The 18,635-nt window shown below is 36.1% G+C and overlaps 1 protein-coding gene and 1 long non-coding RNA gene across 3 annotated transcripts in view; one reads left to right on the top strand and one right to left on the bottom strand.

Annotated features, from left to right (window-relative positions):
* The window catches only part of LOC309486259, a 323,243-nt gene that overhangs the window by 124,968 nt on the left and 179,640 nt on the right, over window positions 1–18,635 (top strand). The gene's annotated exons all lie outside the window — the stretch shown is intronic.
* mdga1 (MAM domain containing glycosylphosphatidylinositol anchor 1) overlaps window positions 1–18,635 on the bottom strand; it is a 204,117-nt gene that overhangs the window by 181,335 nt on the left and 4,147 nt on the right. The window lies entirely within an intron of this gene.

Here is an 18,635-nt window from a genome sequence, read left to right as displayed (position 1 = left end):
ATTACGAGTTATAAAGTCAGAATTGCAAGATATAAACTCGCATAAAAATATAAAAAAAATCATACAAATTTGAATTATTACATTTAAAAATAATTTATGTTCATTTTTAAACAAAAAAAGATAATCAATTCAACCACAACCATATAATTTTGCACCTAATAAAGATTTTTTTCTCCTATTATTATTTAATTGTGTGCATTTAGGATATATACAAATCTAGCTTTCAAATTAGCAAGACGAAAAGACTTTAATTTTATTAAAAAAATGTAAAAGTCATTTCCACCACAGAATGATATCAAATACATCAAACATTATATATAAAAAAATTGAGATATGCTGGATATGGCACTGTGATGGAAAAGACTATCAGAAAAATGACAAAATTAAGTCTCTTATGCTCACCAATGTTGCATTTACTTGATCATAAAGAAACACTATAATATTGTGAATATTATTACAATTTTAAATAATTGTTTCTATTTTAATAAACATAAAAATTTAATTTATTCCCGTGATCAAAGCTGAATTTTCAGCATCATTACTCCAGTCTTCAGTGTCACATGATCCTTCAGAAATCAGTATAATATGATGATTTGCTGCTCAAGAAACATTTATCATTATTATCAATGTTGGAAACAGTTGTGCTGCTTAATATTTTTGTGTTCTCTGAACAGTGTTCTTTGATAAGTAGAAATTGAATGCATCCTTGCTGAATAAAAGTATTAATTTCTTTCAAAAACAATTAATTTGATGACCCCAAACTTTTACACGGTATAGTGTATTCATGTATGTTTACTATTGGACATTTTAAAAAAGGCTAAAGAGCCACAAGTGCCCAGAGTTTACCACTGAACTGAGATCAGTCTATAACCACTAATCCAGCTCATATCAACTATTGGCCAGCCCTGGCTAAAATATGTTGACTTTTTCCACATTCCACAGTTTTGATTATGAAGGAAAATTTGCAGACATCTTCAGAATGTATTTAAACATGAAAAAATGTGTTAAGCAGAGCAAAGAATATCATTAATTATATCATAATATCATAATTGAAAGCTAAATGCATCTTTGTAAATGAAAAACTACAATTATTGCAATTATTGTAGTGCAATTATTCAAAATAGCACAAACATTTTGAAGAAAACCTGTGAAGTTCTGCGAGCACAGATTCCGTTTGGTCGAGGTAATGAGACTCACTCCTGCTCATCTCAGCACACACACACACACACACACACACACACACATTCGTACAGAGAAAGACAGACTCTCTGCCATTCAATTCCTCTGTCACTGAAGCACAAGACATTCAACCCTTTCACTGATTGAATCCATCTCTCTTCGGATACTCTGCCTCTCATTTTAGGGATGTAACAGCTAAGAAACAATGAAACTCTTCCATCATCCCTCATTTCATTTGTACTGTCCCATCATACGCCCCTTCATTTTTCTGTCCCTACAAGTCTATCTTTCTCCATTTCTCAAGTAGTGTGCTCATGTTTGAACTCAAACCATCCTGCAGTGAAATCCACATTTTAGCTTCAATAAATGGTCATTTTAGACGGTTTTGCAGGAAGTTTTGTGTTCAAAAAGTTTCTCATACTTCTTTCAAAGTACACTGATCATCTCTCATCTCCAAAGATCAAGGAAAATATGATCCATTCAATGTATGAGTTGTATTACATCTAGAGCGGCCTGTTCTTACAGTTTTTTTCAACTGCTTACACGCATTTTCAAAATTTTGCCTCTTTTTTTTTTTTCAAAACTTTACACACAAATCCAAGAATTGGAGACACAAAATGCAAAATGCCTCACATCTCTTGCAATCTGAAGCACTGCATTCAAAATATCACAAACACATCTCAAAAGCAAACATTTGACTGGCACCTTTGCCATAATATTATTTTCTTCCATATATCATATACACACTGTTTTTCAAAACCTAAAGCTCTTCTTTCATGAGCTCCGATGTGCATTTCTGTACAGGATTGAAAGTAATTGGCAGAGAGATGTTGAAAAATTCATGGTAAACACGAAAGCAAGATTGAAATCAAAACATTTATTTTTTTACTGTAAGCCAAACTATTTTTTTTTTTTTTTTTTTTTTTTTACACAAATGCGGTTGTGAATACAGTATTACACAATCCAAAAAACCTATAACTTGACCGTTGGCCTATTTAAAGGCCTATTCTAAAGCGTTGTTCGGTTGGTGTTAAGTAAAGCAATGAGTGTTTGCACATGTGAGGAGTTAGTGTGAGGCACTGATGAATTAGTGTGGCATTTTGATAGGTCGAGTTTGAAAAAAAGATTTTTGTGTGTTACATAGATAATTGTGTGTTGTGGTTTGCAAAAAGTGTTTTATGAAATTGAAAACTGAGTCGAAGGCCGAGAATTAGTGTATGGTTTTGCACATTTGGTGTGTGGTTCTGGTGTTTGAGTGTCAGGTTTTGTGTGACAAGTAAGTATTTTGTGTGTAAGCAGTTGAAAAAACCTGTAAAATCAGCATCTATTCACTGCCAGTTCAAAAGAGGAAGAAAAAAACATGCACACATTTGTACACACCTGGAGAAACAGCACCTTGTTTGCTCATTTTTAAACACAGAATACAGATAGAGCCGTTATTCTGATCACACGTTCATAAAAGACTACGGTTCATTTTTACAGCATGCTGCACAAAGTCTTCTCTATCTTTACCAAAGAGAAAATGCATTAAGCAGAAAATCCAGTGTATGTCTTACAAACGTGCAGCTTTTCAGCTAATTCTCACTAAAGAGTGGATTTGAGCGCTGCTCTCGAGTGCAAACCTGCGTGCCGATGCCCTGCAGTCAGAGTTTTTAGAGCAGCCTCACTTAAACTAAAGATTAGGCTTAAATGCAATTGGGTGTCTCATAAGGGTTTAGAGGAAGTGTTATGAGAAGTAATGCTGAGAGCACTCGCTGTGTGCGCGTGGATGGGCTTGTGTATATTGGAGGAAATGAGAAAGATAGATGAGAAGCATATTGTCTCGTTCAGGCGGCAGTTAGTGGGAATTTATTGTTGGCAGATTGTGTGCGTGTGGATATGAATGTAGTGTTGATGTTTGTGTTCACACATACAGAGTGTGTACGCTATATTGGCCGATTAATCTGGCCATTGTGAGACAGTAACTGACCAATTTCTAGAAGCGGTTATTCGTTTCCAAAACCTCTGACAGCCTTGCCAATGGATAATTGATAATATTAGTCATAAGGGATTGTGAATATATCATAAATATTCTATACTTCTCTCAGCTCTACTATATAAAAGCTACGAAAAAGCTATCTAAATGACCAGATAAAAGTCAAACCATGCACTCCAAATATACCTCTATTTTCCTCCCTCACTTCAAGGTAGTGCAAGACAGGAGACTAATTAAGAAGTCAAGTGGATAGAAAAAGAGAGCAAGGGGAGAGTTAGTGGTGTCATTCAGTATTACAGTACAGATTACAGTATGTATACAATACTGTGCGCGCAACCCGACCTTCCACTTACAGTTTAACAAATGAATCACATGCTATGGCAGTTGATCTCTTTCTTGACGTATGTTCAGAATAGCATATCATAATACTCAAACTACAGTATGTATATTGTGTGCATTATGCAAATGTTTTGCATGCAATTTAAAACCCAGATGACCAATATCCCACAATGCAATGCACTCTTGATCTCCCTTATCCATTTTGGCATAATAAGAAAATGTGGAAGAAAATATGCTTGACAGAAATATTTGGGGTTCAGTACAAGTCAAGCTCAATCGACAGCATTTGTGGAATTTAGTGATTACCACAAAAAAAAAATCCACAAAAAAATCTGGGTTACAGTGGAAGTGAATGGAGATAATAATACTCACTGTTTCTATAGTTCAGCAAAAAGACATAAACAATATGTGCGTTACTTTGCAATAACAATTTTACAACTTTGTTGCCATGACGACAGAACAGTTTTAACTGATAAATTAAGCATAAAGTGATTTTATTAAATTCTTCACATTCCTGCTCTTGAAAATGGTCAATGCAATTGCCTCACAACCTTAATTTGTTTACCATTTCTCTTTTTTTATAAACAGTATTCCACATATGCTTTTGACTTTGTTAAACTTGCATTGAACCCGGAATATTCCTTTTAACTGTCATGAAAATATCCCAATGCCAAAAAACTGTTGAAAGGTTTGACAAAGTCATTATTATTATGTGGAAGTTAGATGAAAGAATGAATTTTAGCAGATATGTATATGCTTTTAAATTTGACGTTCTTTGTCTTCTGGAAAAAACTGATTTCTCTCTATAATGAGAATGACCCTCCAAAACATCCAAAAGACAAGCAAGTAGGAAATAATGTTTCATGGTCATAACTAACCTGTGTCGTAGAAATTTTAAACTGTATATTAAACTAACCATGTTTCTAACATATAAACTTATTTAACATCTAACGTTATTTGAACAGGATGTACTGTGACGAAACCAATGGAAAACTTGTGACTTTGACTAGACATCTATGTATAAATAACATAGTTTGGGAAATTAAACTAGACAGTCTGTTAGAATCTTGTGATTAACAAATGAAGTCATCATTAAAACAGTTTGCTTGTGCCAGTGACAGAGGAAAAAGGTTGGGGCTTTTGAACCAATTGAACCAATCATCTTGAAGGTGACATGTTAGTCTTATTTGTTTTCTCGATTATATAAAAACTGTTGTATCTGTGTTTTACGGTGGGGATTGTCTCAATGGAATTTGTCTGAGATCCTCCGGCCTTGATTCTTCTTGGGAGAGTTTCTCTGAGAACTGCTCGAAGACTCTCCCGGCCGTTATTAAAGGTGACCTAAGTAACTTTTTTTACCTTAACTGAACAGCTTCGGAGTCATTGGAATGGTTATATTACTTATTTCGGGTTGAATGGTGGTCGTTTCGCACCCCCCTGGTGCCCGTGAGCGGAAAATACGCACTTGCAACTTTGAGCCGGCGGGCCGCCGGCCGCTGCGTCAGGAAGTCTCGCGTGATATCAGGTCTCGCGATGTAAACAATTGCTTTACGGCCAAAAGAAATCTGCTAAAATGCTGTCATTATTGCGCTCCCTCACGCTGTCCGAACCCGAATGAAGAAGACGTTTTAAAGAATGTCCCATCTGCTTTGATGTCGTTGATCTACTAGCCTCTGGTGTCTGAGAATCAACATCAACAACGAGTTTTTACAACAGTGTTGTCAAATATCTATTCCGAAGCTGTGGGGGGAGCTCTAGAGAGAAACCTGCGAGCAAAAAGCGAAGAAGTCCCGAAGCTACTGAGTGCTGCTTTAAAGCATTTAGAGGACATTTGCTGATGTCTGTCTGTTAATTTCTGCTGTGCAGCAGGTCAGTTTAGGGAAGCAAGTAAGTTAGAGTAAGAAACTCGGCCAGTTGTCGACTGAAGACGCAAGAGCTGGAGTATAAAGGTTATTAAGTGTCGATTTGTAGACGCAACAGTTTTATTTATTAAGTGTCGATTTGTAGACGCTAGATAGTTGGGTTTAGGGGGAAAAATCCACTACACCTGCTAAACTTCCTATTCATAAAAACTTATCACGGTCTCCACTAAACTATTAAGCTGCATGTTTTCAACATTGATGTTAAGAAATGTTTCTTGAGCAGCAAATCATCATATTAGAATGACTTCTGAAGGATCATGTGACGCTGAAGACTGGAGTAATGATGCTGCAAATGTAACATTACTATCACAGGAATAAATTACTTTAAATATATTAAAATACAAAACAGTTATTTTTTAATAATCACATTATTACTGTTTTTACTGCATTTATGATTAAAAAATGCACCCTTGGTAAGCATAAAAGACTTCTTTCAAAAACATAAAAATTCTTACCGAATTCAAACTTTTGAATGGTATTGTAAATGTAAATGCAGGGTTCCCACACCTTGGTTAACTTCCATTTAAAGGACCTTTCAAGGGCTTTCCCGGTCCAATACGCTCAAATTCAAGGACTTAATGTGGGGACACATTTTAAGTGAGAGCAAGGTTACATCGTTTCAGCTTATTTTTGCAATATTTCACGGTGTGTCTGTGAAACGCTGTGGTACCATTGTAGTAGTTTCGTGCGTGCGTGAACAAAGTACCTCAGGCGGGAAACGCGTAAATGTGAGTAACTAATGTAAATTAAGCAAGCTAGCATGCATAAGCCACGAAGTGTTGGCAAAATAACACATTAGCGGACCAGAGGGAATAATATGGATTTTTTTTCCAGAAAACTTCTTGCACAAAATAAATTCAAGCACTTTCAAGGACCTGTATCTATGTATGTTTATTTTCAAAAACTTTCCAGGGCCTTGAATTTTTTTTTTGCTTTTTTTTTTTCAGATTCTCAAACTTTCAAGGACTTCAAGGACCCGTGGGAACCCTGTAAATGTTAACTCTCGTTGATATCTTTTACTTGCCTAAAACAAATCTCAAAGATCTGAGGCCACTAACCTGACAAACTTTGGCAAATCAAGTGACTAGATCTTCCTCAAAGTACTCACTGCATCAACTCTGACTGACTGCTTTACACAACTTTCAGGAGCAAAGTCGTGTTTACAAAGTTAAGCTGAAAAATTCCTAGTGCTTTAGCCATTTTTTAGTCAGAGAAGGGACTATGTGCGGTTTGAGGCTGAGACTATAGTATTAACTAGTGGAAATATACGACAAACAGGGCGGGTGGAAAGAGGCAGAGCGATTCATAATTCTCAACCAAAATGATTAGCGCAGATCCGACTAGTGTACATTTCCTCCTCATTCCTATCTCTGGTGTAAAAGCATGAGGTTTTTATCTTGTACAGATCTCTCTGGTTCAGAGAGGAGTTAACGTTCAGAGAGTTTACTGGGATTTACACTGCTGAGCTGCTGCTTCATCATGAAGAGTTTCTCAGAAGAGACGATCTGTGTCGTGTTTCATCTCTCGAGCCCAAAGCAGGTGCAGAAGCGTGTCACACACAAACACACACACGGCCACAAGCTCGGCACGCAGCCAGGCATTCATTTTCTCTCGTTCATCAAGCGCAAATCACAGCAAACAATGCGTAATCAATGAGCGGGCCTTATTGACAAACGTCTGCAAGAAGACACGAGTGAACAAAGAGCTCAAATAGAACAAACAGGAGGAGAAAAGAGAGAAACAATCATTCAGCTTGAAAATCAGGAACACCTGCGTTCTCCTCTGAGGACAAACACACACACACGTGTGCACGTTTGCAAGGCCGTCGCTAATGGGGTGAGATGGGAATGATTTTAAGGGTCCACTGGAGACCCCACAAATTTTCCAGTAGGATTCAGTGTAGTAATGCAATGTATTTGTCACCAACAGATGCAGGAAACACGATGAAGATAAAGACCAGGTATAACGTCTTTAATAATCCACTCAGAAGGTACAAAACAAGATAATCAAATAAAAACCAACCGCTATGCGTAAACGTGACCGGATAGCGGGTGAAACAAACACAGCAACTTAAATAGCAAGGCAAACAATGGTAATTAATGACACACAACTGAACTGAAAACTAATCATAGCCTTTCTGTTACCATGGCAACTAAAGAGTAGGAAAAACAAACTAAAAGTCCATGATAATGAAACTAAGAATGAATGTCTGAGACAGTATTTCTCACACCACAATAAAAAGATCTAATTCGCATTCAGTCTAGGCTACACAGTTAAAAATGTATATGATCAATAAGTTATGACAACGTGTTTTTACAAGTTTTAAAGTCCCCCTGTGGCTAAAATCAAGCTTTATATGTTGTTTATATATCTGTGGTGTTTTTAATATGCTTAAAGAAAAAACATGAGTCAATTCATAAGTCAACAACACCATTGTTGAGTATTTTCTCCTTAAAACTGCAGTGAATTAAAGACAGACTCAAAAACACTGTTTGAAATCGCTGGTGTTTCTGACGACACAAACTACCTAACCAATCAGATCAACGTGTGATCGTCAACATTTATTGATCTTAGTTAATGTTAATTTCAACATTTACTAATACATTATTGACTTCAAAAGTTAAGCATTCAGTTAATGTACTGTGAACTAACATGAACAAACTATGAACAGTTTTATTTTTATTAACTAACGTTAACAAAGATGAATAAATACTGTGACAAATGTATTGCTCATTGTTAGTTACTTAAATGTATTGCTTGGTATTAGTTAATGCATTAACTAATGTTAACAAATGAAACCTTATTGTAAAGTGTTACCAAAAAAAACACATTTTCAGCAAGAAAAAAAGTGGGATAGGACTTCAGTTTCACTGGATCGTGAAAAGTGGACACTACATACGAGAGTTTATCCATTGTAGGGAACTCCTCCACTCCTTAAACACTTCAGGCACCTGGAATTTAAGCGGCCTTGGTGACATCTGTCAAAAAGCAAACAAGCTGTGACAGATAATACACTGATGACATATTACAAACTATGTTTGTGCAATAAATATAATTTTTTAATCAAGCTCAATAAGATCAACCATGTGTGAGAAAGGGTCAAGAATAGGGTCAATTTTAATTGGAAACTTTGCAGCATGACTCTACAGGTCGCTCTCAAACATGTCCTTCTCTATCAAGAGTTAGCAGAACCTGACCGTCACATTAGTACCCAGAACCACAATGACTACATATCTCAGATATCTTGAAAAAAATAGACATATGCTGATTGAATTTTTCATTTTTTTGTCCTGAGGATATGTGTGAGTCGGTGAGTCACATCTAATCATACCTTTCTGACAGCACTCTGTGTGTGCGCGCGTGTGTGTGTGTGTGTGTGTGTGCGTGCGCACACATGCACGCCCCAGTTCTGCTGTGTAGTGATGCTTAAGCATTAATAATGCAGAGCTGTTTGGAGGAGGTGATGTTTATTTTGCACAGAGAATGAGAGGCAAACCAAAAACAAGTGAGTGAACTGTACAGGAAAAGTTTAGGTAAAGAATCACTGATCGAGGTGAGGAACATGTGAGCTGAAGGCGAGAAACGTCTGAGGAAGAAGCACTGACAGACAACAGCAAGAACAAACAGATTATAGAAGAACGACGCCGCTCTGAAAGACTGAGGGACACACAGAAGAGAAAAGGAGAAGCTGTGGGCCGACAACTCTTTCTTGCAGGCAACATGCTCGAAACCAGGCAAATTCCAGAAGATTCCTCTAGATTCCTAGCAAAGCAAGCCGTTCGTGTGAAGCGGTCCCTGTACATGTGTCAGTCAAGTGGGCCAAGATGAATTTTTCTTCTGACAGCCATTCAAAAATTGTTGTGCATTCTGAATAAATAACATAAAAGCAACAAGTAAACTGCAAAAGAATTATTAAGGATTTATATTCACAAAACTGAACTAGCATGTTCAGTTCAGCATCTCGCAAGCAAAGATGGCAGCAACATCAGGTCACAAACTTCTGTCTTTTTCTTCACCAGCAGAGCAAGTGGTTTGATGAACAGCAATGCTAACCGGTAGCTTTCCTCAGGTTTATCAGAGCTACCTGAGTCCAGCTGGCCAAAACTGTTTTATATGAGAAATGTGGGTTAAATGCACCTTATGATGTCAGAACCTGATATGAGCAGCTAGGATTGATACTGTGGTAAACATGGTAGGGGATTTATGTTACACTAATGGAGCCGTACAGGTAAAGTTAATCAAGTCTACTGCAAAAATACTGCAAAAATTACATGAAAATAGATCAGACAGACTAATTCGCCACTGCTACTTATTTTACAGAAAATTTTTATCTAATTACTCAGGATTTTATCTCGAGTCCCCATAAAGACTCTTAAGGCGAGACACGGCAGGCAAAAACATCGTTTTTTTTTTTACTGGTCAATTTTGAGATTTTTGGATATTTGTCTTCAATAGCATGTCTTCTTTCAGACTTGTGGTGAAAAAAAGTCCGAAATACACATTTAGGTCTTTATTTTACTACACTTTGTCTGTTCGCGTCTGTAGATTTCTCATAAATTCAACAAAAGTTTGCGTTCTTAATCCTCCCGCTGCTCCGCGATCTCTGTCTTCTTCCTGTCATCACACGCACGACTGGATAGCTCTCTCTCTCCTGTACAATGCTGTCGGATCCAAATATGGTCATTTCCTTTTTATCAGCAACCAATCGTGAAAGTAAAAGGGCTGAAAGCGCAATCTCATTGGCTGATGATAAATCTTTAAAGCCCGTTTTCTCAAAATGACCTTTCTCTCATTCTCCAAGTACGAAATCTCCACTTCAGTAGCACCTTTATACACCAAACTTTCCAGTCTTGTACCTAGTTATATTATGAAGACATTTACAGAGGGATTTGTAAATATATTATTCCTAGCCTGATTTATATAACATTTTATTCCAAAAAACATGGCGAAAATCATTTTTTTAAGGCTATTGACAGTATATTCTGATTTACAGGATAACAAAAGTAGATATCCATAAATCCCTCTGTAATTTTTTTCCCAACTAATATGTGAACACAATGAAAAAAACATTTTTAACCTGGCTTTATCCAATACTCAGATTTCGTTTTTTAAAATATATGCAAACCAGCGCATATTTAATTAGATATTGCCTGATTTGCATATTTAAACATTAAATTATAGAAAACTTGTAATACATTTTTTTCTCATCTTAATGTAGGTAATCAACTGGGAAAGTTTCATGGTGATATCTGCTAGTTAAAAATTTTACCCTATTCACCTGTGGTGTCTCGCCTTAACATTTAATCTTATTACGCATTTATTCTATTAATTAATGTATTTAATCTGCCTATTCAGATGTTAAAACAGCCATTTCAGAAATATTCCTCAAAATACAGTGTAGATACAGATACGTTTGGGATCTGTAAGATATTTAAATGTTTTTAAAAGACGTCTCTTTATGCTCACCAACGCATTTATTTGATCAGAAATACAGTAAAAAAAAATTATCTGATGATTTCAACATAAGTGAAAAACTAAAACTAAACTAAGCTAACAACAGTTACTGAAAAACGAACTGAAATAAAATAATAATTGGCAAAAATAAAGAATCGTTTTGGTAATTAATAAGATCTCATCCTGTACCGGAAAATCACGGCACTAGGCCTACTTTATTTTTCAATGCAAACATGCACTACATGTATGACCCTTGTGCTCGCATATTTTGCTGCGTCTCACGCATGACTCTATGTTCTAAAAACGCAGCACTCAAGTAAAGTTCAACTTTTAAAAGATGTGTCTTGACACCTTGCGCTTTATCCCCATTCCACTGGCAAAAGCAAAAACGCTTTCTGTGTGAACCAGCCCTATAATCAGAAATGGCCAAATAAGTATTTCCATCATGTCTAGACCTTATGCAAATACAGCTGTACCTTAATTCCAGGTAAGATAACCATCTAATATGAAACTTATAATAATCAAGATAGCTACCACACATATTAGACAGGAGACCACAATGAGCGGAAAACTGAAAAAACAAATAGCATGTCTAGCCCATAAATAGACATACATTTTCAGAGTAGAAGTAAATTAAATGTCTGGTCTGAATAGAACACATGAATATGAGTAGCCTATAACTATGAGTATATGATATAAAAAAAATACAATAGAGAAAAATCATAAATGGATAAATACAAGAATAATATGTTTGAAAAGGATTAATCAGAGAAATAACCATAAAAGAGTAATCATAATAATCCTACACATTTATTTTTCTTATACACCACGTTTATCAAGATTTCATCTTTATTATGAATGAGTTTGAATGAATAATTTTTACGTTTAAGCTGCATTTTTTCGGTTCTTTGTTCAATCTCAAACAATAATTTTATGTTTATTATTAAGAGGTTTGCACAAGAGTTAACTGTAAACTGCAAACATTGAACTTTGCTGAAATTAAATGTCTTTAACTCTGCTAAACTATAATTACTAAAACTAAAACTGAAACTAAATAAAAACTAATTTGAAATGTGTTCACAAAATAAAAACTAAACTAAAACTAACAAAACCATTAATTAAACTAAACACAACTATAATAACCTTGGGCTGGATTCACAAAAATCTTCTTAAGAAAGAATTTAAGAAAATTCTGGAGATAAATTCTAATAAGTTCATAAGAATGTTCCTAAGTGCAATTCTTGAACAATTCTTAAGTAGTTCTCAAATATTTCCTTAAGAATATCTTCTTCTTTTTTTCTTAAGAAGAAACTGACATGCTTTGGTGTTTTTTGATTGAAAGGCGAGTATTGCTGAAGACTCGCTGAATGAAAAACACAAAACTGGTCTTTTTGCAGTGCCTGCAGATTACCATAGACATCAGAATAAGCGTGCAGAATATTTTCGCATACATCACGTCAGGGGTTACTCTTTTGGCGTAAGTCGACTTGCGTAGGCCGTCTTCCGGAAGCTATTTATTTTAGTCGATAAAGTTTTAAATATGGATATTTTCCTTACACAACACATCACTTTGCTTCAGAAGGCCTTTATTAACCCCCTGGAGTTGTATGAATTACTTTTATGATGGATGGATACACTTTTTTGGACTTCAAAACAGGGGTGATTGTAGGATTTTATAAATGGGGAACACAGGGGGGACCAAGAACCATTGAGAAATGGCCCATGGGAAATCAGAAAATTCAACTGGAAATAAATACTTGTTTAGAAAATATTAAGCACGATTTCAAAAATCTTTATTAATTACCAAAACCCAGTGCCCTAATATAGATGGTATTAAATGTGGCACTGCACAAGAGCCTGAAAATCATTTTGTATTATGCATGGATTGGACCACACAGTTTTGTTCTAATAAATAAAAAAAACATTACAAAGGCATTAATTAGTCATTTAACATGCTTTATTCTCAACACAAACATTGTGTGTGTGTGTGTGTGTGTGTGTGTGTGTGTGTGTGCGCGTGCGTGCGTGCGTGCGTGCGTGCGTGCGTGTGTGTGTGTGTGTGTGTGTGTGTCTGTCTCTGACATGGTTTCTTCTAAAAGAAACATTGGATGTCCCGTTGCTGTCTCTGACTCTTTTCATTCTCAACGTTTTCCCCCACTAAATTCTGCATAAAAATAAACAAAAAACCCATGAAGTATCTAAATTACACAGAGTTGCATGTAGCTATGGTGTTAGTTCTCATATTTTAATGTTTACCACAGCTTTTTTGGAAAAAGAGTATTGTGCCTTTAGTCTTTAAAACGACCGATAAAGTAATATTTATCTATTTTATATTTATGTGGTGGTGTGCGCTGTCGCTGAATAACACTGATAAAACATCTCTATTCAGTAGTCTGCCAAAGTTACGTAATAGTAATCTAACGTTACTGGCGACATACAATAGCTTGATCAGTCACACATGAAAGTAATCAGACTAACATATGGTGTGATATTTCAAAACATATACTGTAATTGAGTGTGTATATACCATAAACAGTGACGTGTCGAGGTGTCTCTCTCTCCTACTGTTTGAAAAACACAGACCTGTGATTCCGCTTTGCGAATCGCACATCAAGCAGTGATTGACAGCGCTCTGATCCAATGGCGTTGGGCATTGTCAGGTTGACAGTAAATCTAGCCCAATGGTGTTGGAGGGGCACCAGAGGGGGCCAATCATATTCCAGGGGGGGCGGTGCCACCCCTCTAGACACGCCCCTGCTTCAAAATCAGAACAGCCATTCACTGCCATTATAAAACTTGGAAGAACAATTACCGTATATGTTTTAATATACCTCCGATTGTGTTAGTCTAAAAGAAGATATTCATATACACCTGATGGCTTGAGGGTGAGTAAATCATGGGAACATTTCTATTTTTGAGTGAACTATCCCTTTAAGTAAAGTTTTTTGTGAATACAAAATGTTCTTATCTTTTTTCTTAAGTTAGAACATTGGCAGTTAAGAAGAGTTGTATTCTTAAGAATGTTTCGTCAATCCGGCCCCAGTAGATAATGGATGACAGACTGAATGGAAAGGCAAGGAATCCTATGAATGACAGACTTTTCTGATAAACGGGGATTACAGGACAGTTTGTGACTGACAGACAAGCAGCCATATCCATCTCAAACCTGCTTTCTGTCCTCACACCAACTACAGGGTAAAGCTGTGAGGTGGAGATGCATTCCTGCTCTATACTGGATTCCCTGAACCAAAATGCCATTTAACATATTTAATTAACTTTGACAGACGTAATACATGATACCCATGGCCAGGAGAATGCTATTACACCAGTCTTATAAAGAGCACTCTCCATCTATACTCCTGTCTCATTTCATGACCTTTTCACCAAATCACTTCCTGAACAAATACCTGCCAGGTTCTCACTGCCTGAAACAGATTTTTTTATTTATTTTTCTCAACCACAAAAAAAGATTTTTACACTTCAAACACATGTACAAGATGACTGAGAGGAGTTGTGTTGTATTATTGAACACAAGAGCTGGTCTGGGAGAGAGGCCTTGGGTTAGAGAATTCAGTTTTTATATTGAATTATGCCGTTCCAGACATCTGCACTCTCATAAAGAAAGAAAGAAAGAAAGAAAGAAAGAAAGAAAGAAAGAAAGAAAGAAAGAAAGAAAGAAAGAAAGAAAGAAAGGACATGTTTTTTTGTATTATAATTGACTTTTTGTTGGGGTTGGCTGATTGATACTCTTTCTTTGTGTGTTATGATCCTGTCCAATGCTGTTGTTTGTGATTTTATAAAAAAAAAAAATTTGTTTTACTTTTCTTAATTAATTCTATTTATTTATTACATTTTTTTCTTGTCATGCAGTAAAATAGCTCGATTGTGTACAAAACAAGATATTGTGTGCCTTATGGGCCATGTACTGTACATGCCTATGTTGTAATAAAAATTAAATTGAAAAAAAAAAGAGTGCAAATTAATGCCACAATGCAATGCGAAAAATAAATAAATGAATAAATAAAATCTTAACAATAGGCTTTATTTACTTAAAAATACTGAATATTACTAAAAAACAACAACAACAAAAACAGGATATAACAGTATCAGTAACAGTATTACAGTAGCTGCGTTTACAAGGACCTAAATAATCGGACTGTAATCGACAAGTAGCCCAGTCGGAATAACTAAGTCAAAAGTTTTAAATGCTTGATAAATATAAGCATCATGGCACTAAGCTTCATGTGCTCGTCGTCTCCATTAGGACCCGAAATGGATAAATATGAAGTCTGCTTTTTAAAACAAAGTAAAGGAGGATGGTTAGTATGCAACAACAGCGGCAAACTGTATATCCGTGTAGTGTGCGCATACATGTCAATTTTAAAGCTTGTGACATATAAACACACACATCAACCTGATCACTTTATTTAGCGTTCATGTAAACACTATGTTCAGATCCATTACATGAAATCAGGAAATCATTCCGATTGAAACAAATGGTGTCCATGTAACTGTAACTACTGTACTTTAAGCCTGACACTGGTAATAATATGCAAACTTGAAGCACTAACATGAATACTTAAGATACTAATTTGCAACCTTAGGGGGAGATAAGGCACAAAGTTGTACCTTTGAGGTACTGCTCCTGTCAAAAGCTGTTACGCCCCTAGAGTTACCATTTTTGCAATTTCTTCTGACAGTGCAGAATAGTATGAAATGCCTTTAGTCTTTTTGGATAGACTTTGATGGTATTTTTTCCCCCCTGCCCAGATTCTCATGCATTAGTCAACGCGCGCCAACTGTTCACTTGCACAAAGTCTTTGTCATGTCCGCCTGTGGACACGCACACATCACCTTCTGTCCATTCACACTGCACACATTAACACACACTTATGTGTGTCTAAGTCAGCATTCTCTTTGCTGACCTATATCCAGACATAAAGCAGATGAAAATACGCTCGGTGTCGCTCGGAGTTGTTCAGTGTCATAAAATTTGACTTCAGGGCGGATCTCCATCGATACCCTTTCCCTGACACATACACGCCATCGGCTGCTAGAGCTAAAATAAAACTGCAGTCGCCATTGGGAAAACACACTAACCCACAGGTTAATCGAATTTTAACAGAGTGACAAACACATACACATCAAAAAATATATATACAGTGAACAAGCAGAATCAGAGATGGAGAACTGTAGAGAAACAGTATGGGAAGAGGAAGATGAAAAGAGTGACAAAGCAGAGAAAAGAGAGACGGTGCATGACAGGCCATGGGGAAAAACAGAGTGAGAGAATCAGAGAGATAGTCTGATGAGATAGTAATGAAATCATTCAACTGTGTGGAGAAACAGACTACATTCAATGAGAAGAATAACTATAAGGAGGGACATAAGCACATTTTTACGCACGATAGAGAGAAATACGTGATAAAGGGCGATTCTTCTGAGAGTTGTAAAGTAGAAACATTTCAACAGTGTTCAGGTCATTATTTTTCAGACCATTAAAGTCAATTTACAATCTTAATCTGTTGTGATTAATCCAAGTCAAACAGAACATTCTATGGGGGGAAAAGAAGGGGCAGGACTTTATTTTCAGCTGAAAAGTAAAGTTGTTAAAGAAAAAATTTAATAATGTGCATGGATTATTTGTGCACCATAAAACCCGAAACATTATTTTAGAAATTGAAAAGTGTCAATATTCAATTATTATTTTATTTTTTTCAGTATTTTTTGCTGACAATTTAAAAGAAAAAAGTGCTTGTATTACTTTTTTATGGTAATAGAGTAGAAAATTACACATCTAGATTATTTTAATGTAATGAGAATCGAATCATCATAGCCCTAGAGAATAATAGGTATTACAAAAAAAAATTCCAGACATTATTTGGACAGTTAATTAGTGGTAAAAATTGTCACAATGAACAAATGTAAAAAATTATCTTATTAATAATAAATATTACTCTTTTTTTTTTTCTAAGATTTATTTTTGCCATTTTTTGCCTTTTATTATGATAGGACAGTGAGTTGACAGTAAGTAAAGTTGGAGAGAGAGAGAGAGAGAGAGAGAGAGGGGGGACTCCGAGCCGGTACACGAACTCGGGACGCCCAAAGCGCAACTGTGCTATATTCAGCGTGCTGCCCACTAGGCTATTGGCGCCGACAATAAATATTATTCTAGTGTAAAAATGCAAATAGTGTGTAATGTTGCTGTTTGAACATAAACAACATCTGCAAAGTTACGACGCTCAAAGTTCAAAGCAAAGGGAGATATTTGCTTTTAAAGAAATTGCTTCTTAAGGACTACAACAAACGGCTGGTAGGGACTACCGGGTTAGTGACATCACGAAGCCTAAAATGTACATAAACCCGCCCCCAGAACACGATTTATAGATTATCAAGACAGAATATGCTATCAATGACTAGAAGATAACTACACATAAGCTACATAAATTCATCAACTACCATTCAGAAATGTTGTCTCCATGTTGTCAATTCTTCTTGAGTCTCTCCATCTTTCTGACTCCGGTTTGAACATAAAACGCTAAAAGTTTTTGAAATTTACAGTTCATGTCTGTGTGAGGTAAAAGGACACAAGCTGTTGAAGCTCCGCCCCCTGTGCCAGGAGCAGCAGATCATTTGCATTTAAAGGCACAGGCACAAAAACTGTGTGTTTTTGCTCACCCTCAAAAAGTGACAACTTTAACATGCTATATAAAAATATCTGTGGGGTATTTTGAGCTAAAACTTCAAATACACACTCAGGGGACATCAGAGATTTATTTTACATCTTGTGAAAAGGGCATTATACCACCCTTTTAACATGGATTAAAGTCACGATCAGAGAGAGTTAACAGCCCCATAGCATAAAGACATAAAGTGTGAAGAAGTGAGAGTGAAGTCTCTCTTACTCTGGGGCTTTGCCGCCCTTAATTAACTGAGCTGGCATTCTCTCTCACACCATAAAGGCGGATCTTACTCCGCTCACAGCTGGGAGGCCTTCACAACAAAATTTTACTTGCCGCACTCGCATGACTAAAAGTAATAAAGACTAAAAAGGTCAGTCAACATTGTCTTACAATGATTGGGGTAGAAATGTGTGGCATGACATTAATTTTAAAAGTCAGGTGAGACGGTGTGTGCGTGATGAGATAAGAAGATAAGAAGTGTGAGAGAAAGACATCGTCAGGTTTTATTCAGCCACAGACTTTTAGAGGACTTAAAGTATTATTAACTTAAAGTCCTATTCATTATTCTGGGTTAAATACAAGCTAATAATTTCAACTCATCCCAAAGTTTACTAAAAAAACATATTCTGACTTCTCTTAGTAGACTAGCAGGAGAGCAATATGAAAGTAAAGGCAAATATCCCATTTGCATTCGTTATTGTTGAAGTATATGCAACTAAAACTAAAACTGCTTTTACGCAAAGCTAGAAATATCAGTATAATACAATGCAGATTGCTGAATTCCAGCAAAACGCGATGTCTTCATCCATTTTTAGTGTAGTAAAGACATGATGCCACAAATATGATTACGATCCTACAGAGAGTGCATCTTTACAATTCACCACAACACCAACTTGGTATTCACATAACCAGATTTAATTCCTCAAACAACAAATAACCTTTTTTTTGCGTGGCCTAATGTTCTAGACTAGAGGCTCTAAAATGTTCCCTCGATATGACAAACTGAGACAAGTGTTTCTCTCTCAGCGCACACTTAATTGAGCTCTCAAAAAATGACAGTAAGTGCAGTAAATGCAGAGGGTA

The sequence above is a fragment of the Leuciscus leuciscus genome (genome assembly GCF_965113295.1).
Source record: "Leuciscus leuciscus genome assembly, chromosome: 22".
Taxonomy (NCBI): Eukaryota; Metazoa; Chordata; class Actinopteri; order Cypriniformes; family Leuciscidae; genus Leuciscus; species Leuciscus leuciscus.
This window is presented reverse-complemented; position numbering and strand designations above follow the sequence as displayed.